This window comes from Rhipicephalus microplus, unplaced genomic scaffold (assembly GCF_043290135.1).
Source record: "Rhipicephalus microplus isolate Deutch F79 unplaced genomic scaffold, USDA_Rmic scaffold_246, whole genome shotgun sequence".
NCBI lineage: Eukaryota > Metazoa > Arthropoda > Arachnida > Ixodida > Ixodidae > Rhipicephalus > Rhipicephalus microplus.
This window is the reverse complement of record NW_027464817.1, coordinates 115,001-125,000: the sequence shown is the minus strand read 5'-3', so window position 1 is coordinate 125,000 and position 10,000 is coordinate 115,001. Positions and strand designations below refer to the sequence as shown.

The window sequence follows — 10,000 nt, the reverse complement described above, 5'->3', positions numbered from 1 at the left end:
CCCGGCTGACGCAGTTTTCGCGCCGCCCCGGCTGACGCGGTTTCGTGCCGCCCCGGCAGACGCGGTTTTCGCGCCGCCCCGGCTGACGCGGTTTCGTGCCGCCCCGGCAGACGCAGTTCGGACTTAGCACTTTTCGGCTGTGCCTGGCTGGCGGCCCACTCACTCGATCGCCATGTCTGTTTGCCACAGTTTTCCCGGTGGTGCCGCACCCGGGCTCGCCCCGGCTGACGCAGTTTTCGCGCCGCCCCGGCTGACGCGGTTTCGTGCCGCCCCGGCAGACGCGGTTTTCGCGCCGCCCCGGCTGACGCGGTTTCGTGCCGCCCCGGCAGACGCAGTTCGGACTTAGCACTTTTCGGCTGTGCCTGGCTGGCGGCCCACTCACTCGATCGCCATGTCTGTTTGCCACAGTTTTCCCGGTGGTGCCGCACCCGGGCTCGCCCCGGCTGACGCAGTTTTCGCGCCGCCCCGGCTGACGCGGTTTCGTGCCGCCCCGGCAGACGCGGTTTTCGCGCCGCCCCGGCTGACGCGGTTTCGTGCCGCCCCGGCAGACGCAGTTCGGACTTAGCACTTTTCGGCTGTGCCTGGCTGGCGGCCCACTCACTCGATCGCCATGTCTGTTTGCCACAGTTTTCCCGGTGGTGCCGCACCCGGGCTCGCCCCGGCAGACGCGTTTTTTTTTTCTTTCGCCCCGGCTGACGCAGTTTTCGCGCCGCCCCGGCTGACGCGGTTTCGTGCCGCCCCGGCAGACGCGGTTTTTTTGCGCCGCCCCGGCTGACGCGGTTTTTGCCGCCCCGGCTGACGCAGTTCGGACTTGGCACTTTTTGGCTGAGCCTGGCTGGTGGCCCACTCACTCGATCGCCATGTCTGTTAGCCACAGTTTTCCCGGTGGTGCCGCACCCGGGCTCGCCCCGGCTGACGCAGTTTTCGCGCCGCCCCGGCAGACGCGGTTTTCGCGCCGCCCCGGCTGACGCGGTTTTTGCCGCCCCGGCTGACGCAGTTCGGACTTGGCACTTTTTGGGCTGAGCCTGGCTGGCGGCCCACTCACTCGATCGCCATGTCTGTTTGCCACAGTCTTCCCGGTGGTGCCGCACCCGGGCTCGCCCCGGCAGACGCGTTTTTTTTTTCTTTCGCCCCGGCAGACGTGGTTCCCCCCCCCCCCTTTTCGCTCGCCCCGGCTGACGAGGTTTTCGCGCCGCCCCGGCTGACGCAGTTTTCGCGCCGCCCCGGCTGACGCGGTTTCGTGCCGCCCCGGCTGACGCGGTTTTTGCGTCGCCCCGGCTGACACGGTTCGGACTTTGCACTTTTCGGCTGTGCCTGGCTGGCGGCCCACTCACTCGATCGCCATGTCTGTTTGCCACAGTTTTCCCGGTGGTGCCGCACCCGGGCTCGCCCCGGCTGACGCAGTTTTCGCGCCGCCCCGGCTGACGCGGTTTCGTGCCGCCCCGGCAGACGCGGTTTTCGCGCCGCCCCGGCTGACGCGGTTTCGTGCCGCCCCGGCAGACGCAGTTCGGACTTAGCACTTTTCGGCTGTGCCTGGCTGGCGGCCCACTCACTCGATCGCCATGTCTGTTTGCCACAGTTTTCCCGGTGGTGCCGCACCCGGGCTCGCCCCGGCTGACGCAGTTTTCGCGCCGCCCCGGCTGACGCGGTTTCGTGCCGCCCCGGCAGACGCGGTTTTCGCGCCGCCCCGGCTGACGCGGTTTCGTGCCGCCCCGGCAGACGCAGTTCGGACTTAGCACTTTTCGGCTGTGCCTGGCTGGCGGCCCACTCACTCGATCGCCATGTCTGTTTGCCACAGTTTTCCCGGTGGTGCCGCACCCGGGCTCGCCCCGGCAGACGCGTTTTTTTTTTCTTTCGCCCCGGCTGACGCAGTTTTCGCGCCGCCCCGGCTGACGCGGTTTCGTGCCGCCCCGGCAGACGCGGTTTTTTGCGCCGCCCCGGCTGACGCGGTTTTTGCCGCCCCGGCTGACGCAGTTCGGACTTAGCACTTTTCGGCTGTGCCTGGCTGGCGGCCCACTCACTCGATCGCCATGTCTGTTTGCCACAGTTTTCCCGGTGGTGCCGCACCCGGGCTCGCCCCGGCTGACGCAGTTTTCGCGCCGCCCCGGCTGACGCGGTTTCGTGCCGCCCCGGCAGACGCGGTTTTCGCGCCGCCCCGGCTGACGCGGTTTCGTGCCGCCCCGGCAGACGCAGTTCGGACTTAGCACTTTTCGGCTGTGCCTGGCTGGCGGCCCACTCACTCGATCGCCATGTCTGTTTGCCACAGTTTTCCCGGTGGTGCCGCACCCGGGCTCGCCCCGGCTGACGCAGTTTTCGCGCCGCCCCGGCTGACGCGGTTTCGTGCCGCCCCGGCAGACGCGGTTTTCGCGCCGCCCCGGCTGACGCGGTTTCGTGCCGCCCCGGCAGACGCAGTTCGGACTTAGCACTTTTCGGCTGTGCCTGGCTGGCGGCCCACTCACTCGATCGCCATGTCTGTTTGCCACAGTTTTCCCGGTGGTGCCGCACCCGGGCTCGCCCCGGCAGACGCGTTTTTTTTTTTCTTTCGCCCCGGCTGACGCAGTTTTCGCGCCGCCCCGGCTGACGCGGTTTCGTGCCGCCCCGGCAGACGCGGTTTTTTTGCGCCGCCCCGGCTGACGCGGTTTTTGCCGCCCCGGCTGACGCAGTTCGGACTTGGCACTTTTTGGCTGAGCCTGGCTGGTGGCCCACTCACTCGATCGCCATGTCTGTTAGCCACAGTTTTCCCGGTGGTGCCGCACCCGGGCTCGCCCCGGCTGACGCAGTTTTCGCGCCGCCCCGGCAGACGCGGTTTTCGCGCCGCCCCGGCTGACGCGGTTTTTGCCGCCCCGGCTGACGCAGTTCGGACTTGGCACTTTTTGGGCTGAGCCTGGCTGGCGGCCCACTCACTCGATCGCCATGTCTGTTTGCCACAGTCTTCCCGGTGGTGCCGCACCCGGGCTCGCCCCGGCAGACGCGTTTTTTTTTTCTTTCGCCCCGGCAGACGTGGTTCCCCCCCCCCCCCCCTTTTCGCTCGCCCCGGCTGACGAGGTTTTCGCGCCGCCCCGGCTGACGCAGTTTTCGCGCCGCCCCGGCTGACGCGGTTTCGTGCCGCCCCGGCTGACGCGGTTTTCGCGCCGCCCCGGCTGACGCGGTTTTTGCGTCGCCCCGGCTGACACGGTTCGGACTTTGCACTTTTCGGCTGTGCCTGGCTGGCGGCCCACTCACTCGATCGCCATGTCTGTTTGCCACAGTTTTCCCGGTGGTGCCGCACCCGGGCTTGCCCCGGCAGACGCGTTTTTTTTTTTCTTTTCGCCCCGGCTGACGCAGTTTTCGCCCCGCCCCGGCTGACGCGGTTTCGTGCCGCCCCGGCAGACGCGGTTTTTTGCGCCGCCCCGGCTGACGCGGTTTTTGCCGCCCCGGCTGACGCAGTTCGGACTTTGCACTTTTTGGCTGAGCCTGGCTGGCGGCCCACTCACTCGATCGCCATGTCTGTTTGCCACAGTTTTCCCGGTGGTGCCGCACCCGGGCTCGCCCCGGCAGACGCGTTTTTTTTTTTCCTTCGCCCCGGCAGACGTGGTTCCCCCCCCCCCTCCGTCTTTCTTTTTGTTTTTTTTTTTCGCCGCGGCTGAAGTGGATTTTTCGGTGCCTCGACGCCCCGGTAGTCGCGGTTTTTCCGTTTCCGCACGGCCCCGGCTGACGCTGCTCGGTCACAGTCGCCTTTTGTGAGGATTGCAGACTTCTTGAGCGCGGGTGTTTTTTTTTTGTTGTTGTTGTTGTTTTATTACGCATTCGCTCCAGCAGACGCTGTTTAGACTTTTTGTTTCCTCTTTTATCCTGCGACGAGGTGACGAGGTTTATTCGGTGCCCCGCCGCCCCGGCTGAAGTGATTTTTCCTGTCCCGTGCCGCCCCGGCTGACGCGGTTGGGACTTCGCGTTTGTTCGGCCGCCACGGGTTTTGGCGCACTCGCTCGGTTGCTTGTTGTTGCCACTTGTTGCGAACCCAGGTTTCTTGAGCGAGCGCGGGCGTTTTTTCTTCCTTTCTTTCTTTGTTCTATGTGTTAGCGAATCGGCCTTTAATATCACACGAGGACTCACAACCAACAATTTTCAGTTTGAAGTGTAAAAAATCTGCAGGTGTTGACGTAACTGACTTGCCCCGTACCCTTGAGTACATCCATGAAGTTCTCGTAGTACTACTAAATCGCATTATTCCAAGTGGAGAAATTCCCATAAACTTGCAAACCTCTACACGAAAATCGGTGCGCGTGATAAAGTTGAAAATTATCGTCCGATATCAAATGTGCCTTCTATAACACAAATTCTAGGAAAAAAAAAAAAAAACACTTGTTCGCCGTTTTCTGCGCCGTGACTGGCAGCACTCCGGCGAAGCGAAACGGGGTCGATTCGAGCACGATATCGGCGTCTTTCGACGTGCTCGCCGGCGACCGTCGCACGAGTACGTCGCACGAGCGCGTCTGCCGGGGCGCCGTTTGCGAAGCCGACGCAAAAGTGGGAACCGCCGCTCGGATGATCGCCGCTTTCGGCAGAGTGAGTGTTGGCACTCCGGGGAAGCGAAACAGCGTGAATGCGCCCACGAAATCGGCGTATTTTGAAGTGCCCGCCGGCGACCGTCGCACGAGTACGGTAAACCGCGTCAGCCGGGGCGTAGTTCGGGACGCCGACGAAAAAGTGGGAAGCGCAACTCGGATCTTCGCCGTTTTTGCAGGAGTGAGTGGCGGCCCTCCTGCGAGACCAAGAAGCATCGATTCGTGCACGAATTCGGCGCCTTTCGACGTGATCGCCGGCGACCGTCGCTCGAGTAGGGCAAACCGCGTCTGCCGGGGCGGGCTTCGGGACGCCGATGCGAAAGTGGGAAACGCTGCTCGGATGTTCGCCGTTTTTGGCCGAGTGAGTGCTGGCACTCGGGCGAAGCCAAACGGGGCCGATTACGGCACGATATCGGCGTCTTTCGACGTGCCCGGCGGCGACCGTCGCACGAGTACGGTAAACCGCGTCAGCCCGGGCGGAGTTCGGGACGCCGATGCGAAAGTGGAGAACGCCGCTCGGATCTTCGCCGTTTTTGGAGGAGTGAGTGGCGGCACTCCGGAGAAGCCAAGGAGCGCCAATTAGCGCACGATATCGGCGTCTTTCGACGCGCTCGCCGGCGACCGTCGAACGAGTAGGGCAAACCGCGTCTGCCGGGGCGGGGTTTACGACGCCGACGCAAAAGTGGGAACCGCCGCTCGGATGTTGGCCGTTTTTGGCAGAGTGAGTGCTGGCACACCGGCGACGCGAAAGAGCGCGAAAGCGCCCACGAAAGTGGCGTATTTGGACGTGCTTGACGGCGACCGCTGCAGGAGTACGAAAAACCACGTCAGCCGGGGCGAGCGACCCACGGCGGTCTGGGTGCTTATCGCTGCTATTATAGGGGCACCCCGGCAGACGCAGAAAAAAAAAATTTTTTTTCGACCTTCTTTTTTGCTGGTCGAGCTCGGGTAACCCAGGTCGCAATGGGAGCCGCGCACGAAAGCGGCGTCGCGAGACGCGTTCGCGGTCGCTAGTCGCACGAGCTCGGCAACCGCGTCAGCCGGCGCGGAGTTCGGGATGCCGACGGCTAAGTGGGTACCGCTGCTCGGATGTTCGCCGTTTTTGGCCGAGTGAGTGCTGGCACTCCGGCGAAGCGAAACGGGGCCGATTCGGGCACGATATCGGCGTATTTCGACGTGCTCGCCGGCGACCGTCGCACGAGTACGGCAAAGCGCGTCTGCCGGGGCGAGGTTTGCGATGCCGACGAAAAAGTGGGAAGCGCCGCTCGGATCTTCGCCGTTTTTGCAGGAGTGAGTGGCGGCCCTCCTGCGAGACCAAGAAGCATCGACTCGCGCACGATATCGGTGTCTTTCGACGTGCCCGCCGGCCACCGCCGCACGAGTACGGCAAACCGCGTATGCCGGGGCGGGGTTGGCGACGCCGACGCAAAAGTGGGAACCGCCACTAGGATGTTCGCCGTTTTTGGCAGAGTGAGTGCTGGCACACCGGCGACGCGAAAGAGCGCGAAAGCGCCCACGAAAGTGGCGTATTTGGACGTGCTTGACGGCGACCGCTGCAGGAGTACGAAAAACCACGTCAGCCGGGGCGAGCGACCCACGGCGGTCTGGGTGCTTATCGCTGCTATTATAGGGGCACCCCGGCAGACGCAGAAAGAAAAAAAAAAAAATGGGGACATGGCGTGCGTCACCGTGCGGCTTCGCAGCGTTGCCGAAGTCGCCGAGCCCTTCGACTGAGCCGAACGGCGGACAGGGAACGTTGGTCGGCCGTTCTAACCTGTCGGTGCCACGCCGAGACGTCGTTAAGGAAAACCGCGTCGTGGGCCTCTACGACGCCGTCGAGTCGTTGTACGTTTGGTGTCCAGCGTGTCGGCGGCGAGTAGCGGACACGTCGTTCACGACTTCGGTCTTTCGCAGTCGACGCGAACTTGCGGAGAGTCGTGGTGCCTCACGTTTTCGGCAGAAACCGCGGCGGAATTTTCCCGTGCGTGCGCGCACGACCTCGGTGCTGTGCCGTCAGCGTAGTGTTGCACAAACTCGTGGCCTACCCAAGGTGCGGTACGTTTGCGGCCGTATCCTCGGTGGGAATTTCGTGAGTAGGGTCGCAAATTCTACGACCTCGGCGGGTTTGAGAGCGACGTAGACTTGTGGCACGCTCAACGTGCCACACGTTTCGGGGCACACCCGCGGTGAAATTTTCTCGAGTACGCTCGTATTAGTGCCCAAGGAGGTCTGGGTACTTATCGCTGCTATTATGTGGGGGTTCTCGTGAGCGGCGTACGCGAAAGCGACCGGGTGTCTGATATGCGGCGGGCTTCGGCCTCGTCAAGCGTGTCCTCGGGTCTGCTCCAGGGGAATCCACGGCAGTCGTCTGCAGCCTCATCCGCTTGATGCGTTAGGGGCTGGTTGTCGGACGGTGCCGTTTTACCACGATATCGAGGTGTGTTCCGTGTCGTCCTCGGGCGATTCAGATGCGAAAGCGCCGAAGACGCGGGCGTGACCCGTCGTCTGGCGGCTTTGCAGTCTCGGCTCCGTTGCTAGTTCCGGCCGGTCCACCGACAGTGCAGCGGGCTTGGGCAACCCGCACGGCGCGACCGAGTCGATGCAACGAAAAAGAGCGAGCATGAACGTGCTTCTTGCCGCACGGCTCCCACTCGTCTTTCGGGAAGGTTGTGCCGTAGCGAGCTCGAACGCCGTCATCTCGGAGTGCAAAATAAGCGTGTTGGGGCGCCTGAAGGTGGCCTCCGCCGCACACAGACTGCGTCCGGCCCGCCGAAGGCGAGGACGGACGCGCAGTCGAACGATTACCTGGTTGATCCTGCCAGTAATCATATGCTTGTCTCAAAGATTAAGCCATGCATGTCTAAGTACATGCCGAAATAAGGCGAAACCGCGAATGGCTCATTAAATCAGTTATGGTTCCTTAGATCGTTTCTTCCTACTTGGATAACTGTGGCAATTCTAGAGCTAATACATGCAGTGAGCCTGGAGCCCTTTGGGTAACGGGTGCTTTTATTAGACCAAGATCGATCGGGTTTCGGCCCGTATTGTGTGGTGACTCTGGATAACTTTGTGCTGATCGCATGGCCACGAGCCGGCGACGTTTCTTTCAAGTGTCTGCCTTATCAACTTTCGATGGTAGGTTACTTGCTTACCATGGTTGTTACGGGTAACGGAGAATCAGGGTTCGATTCCGGAGAGGGAGCCTGAGAAACGGCTACCACATCCAAGGAAGGCAGCAGGCGCGCAAATTACCCACTCCCGGCACGGGGAGGTAGTGACGAAAAATAACAATACGGGACTCTTTTGAGGCCCCGTAATTGAAATGAGTACACTCTAAATCCTTTAACGAGGATCAATTGGAGGGCAAGTCTGGTGCCAGCAGCCGCGGTAATTCCAGCTCCAATAGCGTATACTAAAGCTGCTGCGGTTAAAAAGCTCGTAGTTGGATCTCAGTTCCAGACGAGTAGTGCATCTACCCGATGCGACGGCTCGGACTGAACATCATGCCGGTTCTTTCTTGGTGCACTTCATTGTGTGCCTCGAGATGGCCGGTGCTTTTACTTTGAAAAAATTAGAGTGCTCAACGCAGGCGAGTCGCCTGAATAAACTTGCATGGAATAATAGAACAAGACCTCGTTTCTGTTCTGTTGGTTTTTGGAATACGAGGTAATGATTAAGAGGGACGGACGGGGGCATTCGTATTGCGGCGCTAGAGGTGAAATTCTTGGACCGTCGCAAGACGAACTACTGCGAAAGCATTTGCCAAGAATGTTTTCATTGATCAAGAACGAAAGTCAGAGGTTCGAAGGCGATCAGATACCGCCCTAGTTCTGACCATAAACGATGCCAACCAGCGATCCGCCTGAGTTACTCAAATGACTCGGCGGGCAGCTTCCGGGAAACCAAAGTATTTGGGTTCCGGGGGAAGTATGGTTGCAAAGCTGAAACTTAAAGGAATTGACGGAAGGGCACCACCAGGAGTGGAGCCTGCGGCTTAATTTGACTCAACACGGGAAAACTTACCCGGCCCGGACACTGGGAGGATTGACAGATTGAGAGCTCTTTCTTGATTCGGTGGATGGTGGTGCATGGCCGTTCTTAGTTGGTGGAGCGATTTGTCTGGTTAATTCCGATAACGAACGAGACTCTAGCCTATTAAATAGGTGCGGGGTTCCCAGCACCTTACAACCTTCTTAGAGGGACAAGCGGCTCCTAGCCGCACGAAACAGAGCAATAACAGGTCTGTGATGCCCTTAGATGTCCGGGGCCGCACGCGCGCTACACTGAAGGAAGCAGCGTGTCTTTATCCCTGTCTGAAAAGACTGGGTAACCCGTGGAACTTCTTTCGTGATTGGGATAGGGGCTTGCAATTGTTCCCCTTGAACGAGGAATTCCCAGTAAGCGCGAGTCATAAGCTCGCGTTGATTACGTCCCTGCCCTTTGTACACACCGCCCGTCGCTACTACCGATTGAATGATTTAGTGAGGTCTTCGGACCGATGTCCGGCGCGGCCTTTCGGTTGCGCCGGTCTGTTGGAAAGATGACCAAACTTGATCATTTAGAGGAAGTAAAAGTCGTAACAAGGTTTCCGTAGGTGAACCTGCGGAAGGATCATTAACGGATTGTGAAGGGTGAGCGCCTCAGCTGCGTCTGCGCCCGACACTTTCTGCCGCTGACCCCGTTTGGACGCGGGGTCGGCTTTTCCCCACGGGGCTGCCTGAATGTGGAGCGGCACCCCGTGACAAATTGTTGCGCCCAGCGGACGCCAACACCGCGACCTTGGACGGTCGGCCAGGTGGCGGACGCGGGTACAAACGGCGCAACGCACTCATAGGTCGGCTTTCGACCCGCCACTGCACCGTGGCTCGAAGCGCTCGAAATGCGCGACCCGACCGCTGCGGGACCGCCTAGTACTGTAAACAGGAGCGGCGGAGCGCGAACGGCGAGTCGTGGTTACGTCGGTAGAAGGCGAGGCTGCGCGTTCCCGAAACGCCAGCCGAGTGCCCTCCCGACCGTTCGAGCGTGCAAGAACGAGACCCGACAATCGCGCGGCGACTGCCAAGTACGAGAGGAACGGCACAAGCGTCGGCGGTCGGTCAAGGAACTGGCGATGTGACGGGTCCGCTGTGCACCAGTGCATACCGTCCCGCCGTCCGCGGCAAGCGCCTCCGCGTCCTCGGGTGACGGAGGCTGCCGGTCGGTTCTTGCAGGCGAGGGATCTCGCTGGCACCGGTTCGCGTTGACGCGCGGCCGGTCATGGCACGGCGATGCGACGGCCGAGGTGCGCAGTACTCGATGGAGGAACCGCACGCTCCGATGACCGTCCCGCCCTCCGCGGCGTATGCGTACCGACCGTAATGGTTGCAGCAGCGCCGGCCGGCTTTTGAATTCGCCACACGAAACACGGTGCGAGATCGCGGTTAGGGGAGCGTCGACGTTGCCAGGCGTTTTGCTTG

The 10,000-nt window shown here is 61.5% G+C and overlaps 1 non-coding gene across 1 annotated transcript; it reads left to right on the top strand.

Moving 5' to 3' along the window:
- The first annotated feature begins 7,346 nt into the window (after window positions 1–7,346).
- LOC142792827 (small subunit ribosomal RNA) lies at window positions 7,347–9,161 on the top strand. The gene has a single exon (XR_012891239.1). It is a non-coding gene; the product is annotated as a small subunit ribosomal RNA (ribosomal RNA).
- The last annotated feature ends 839 nt before the right edge of the window (window positions 9,162–10,000 follow it).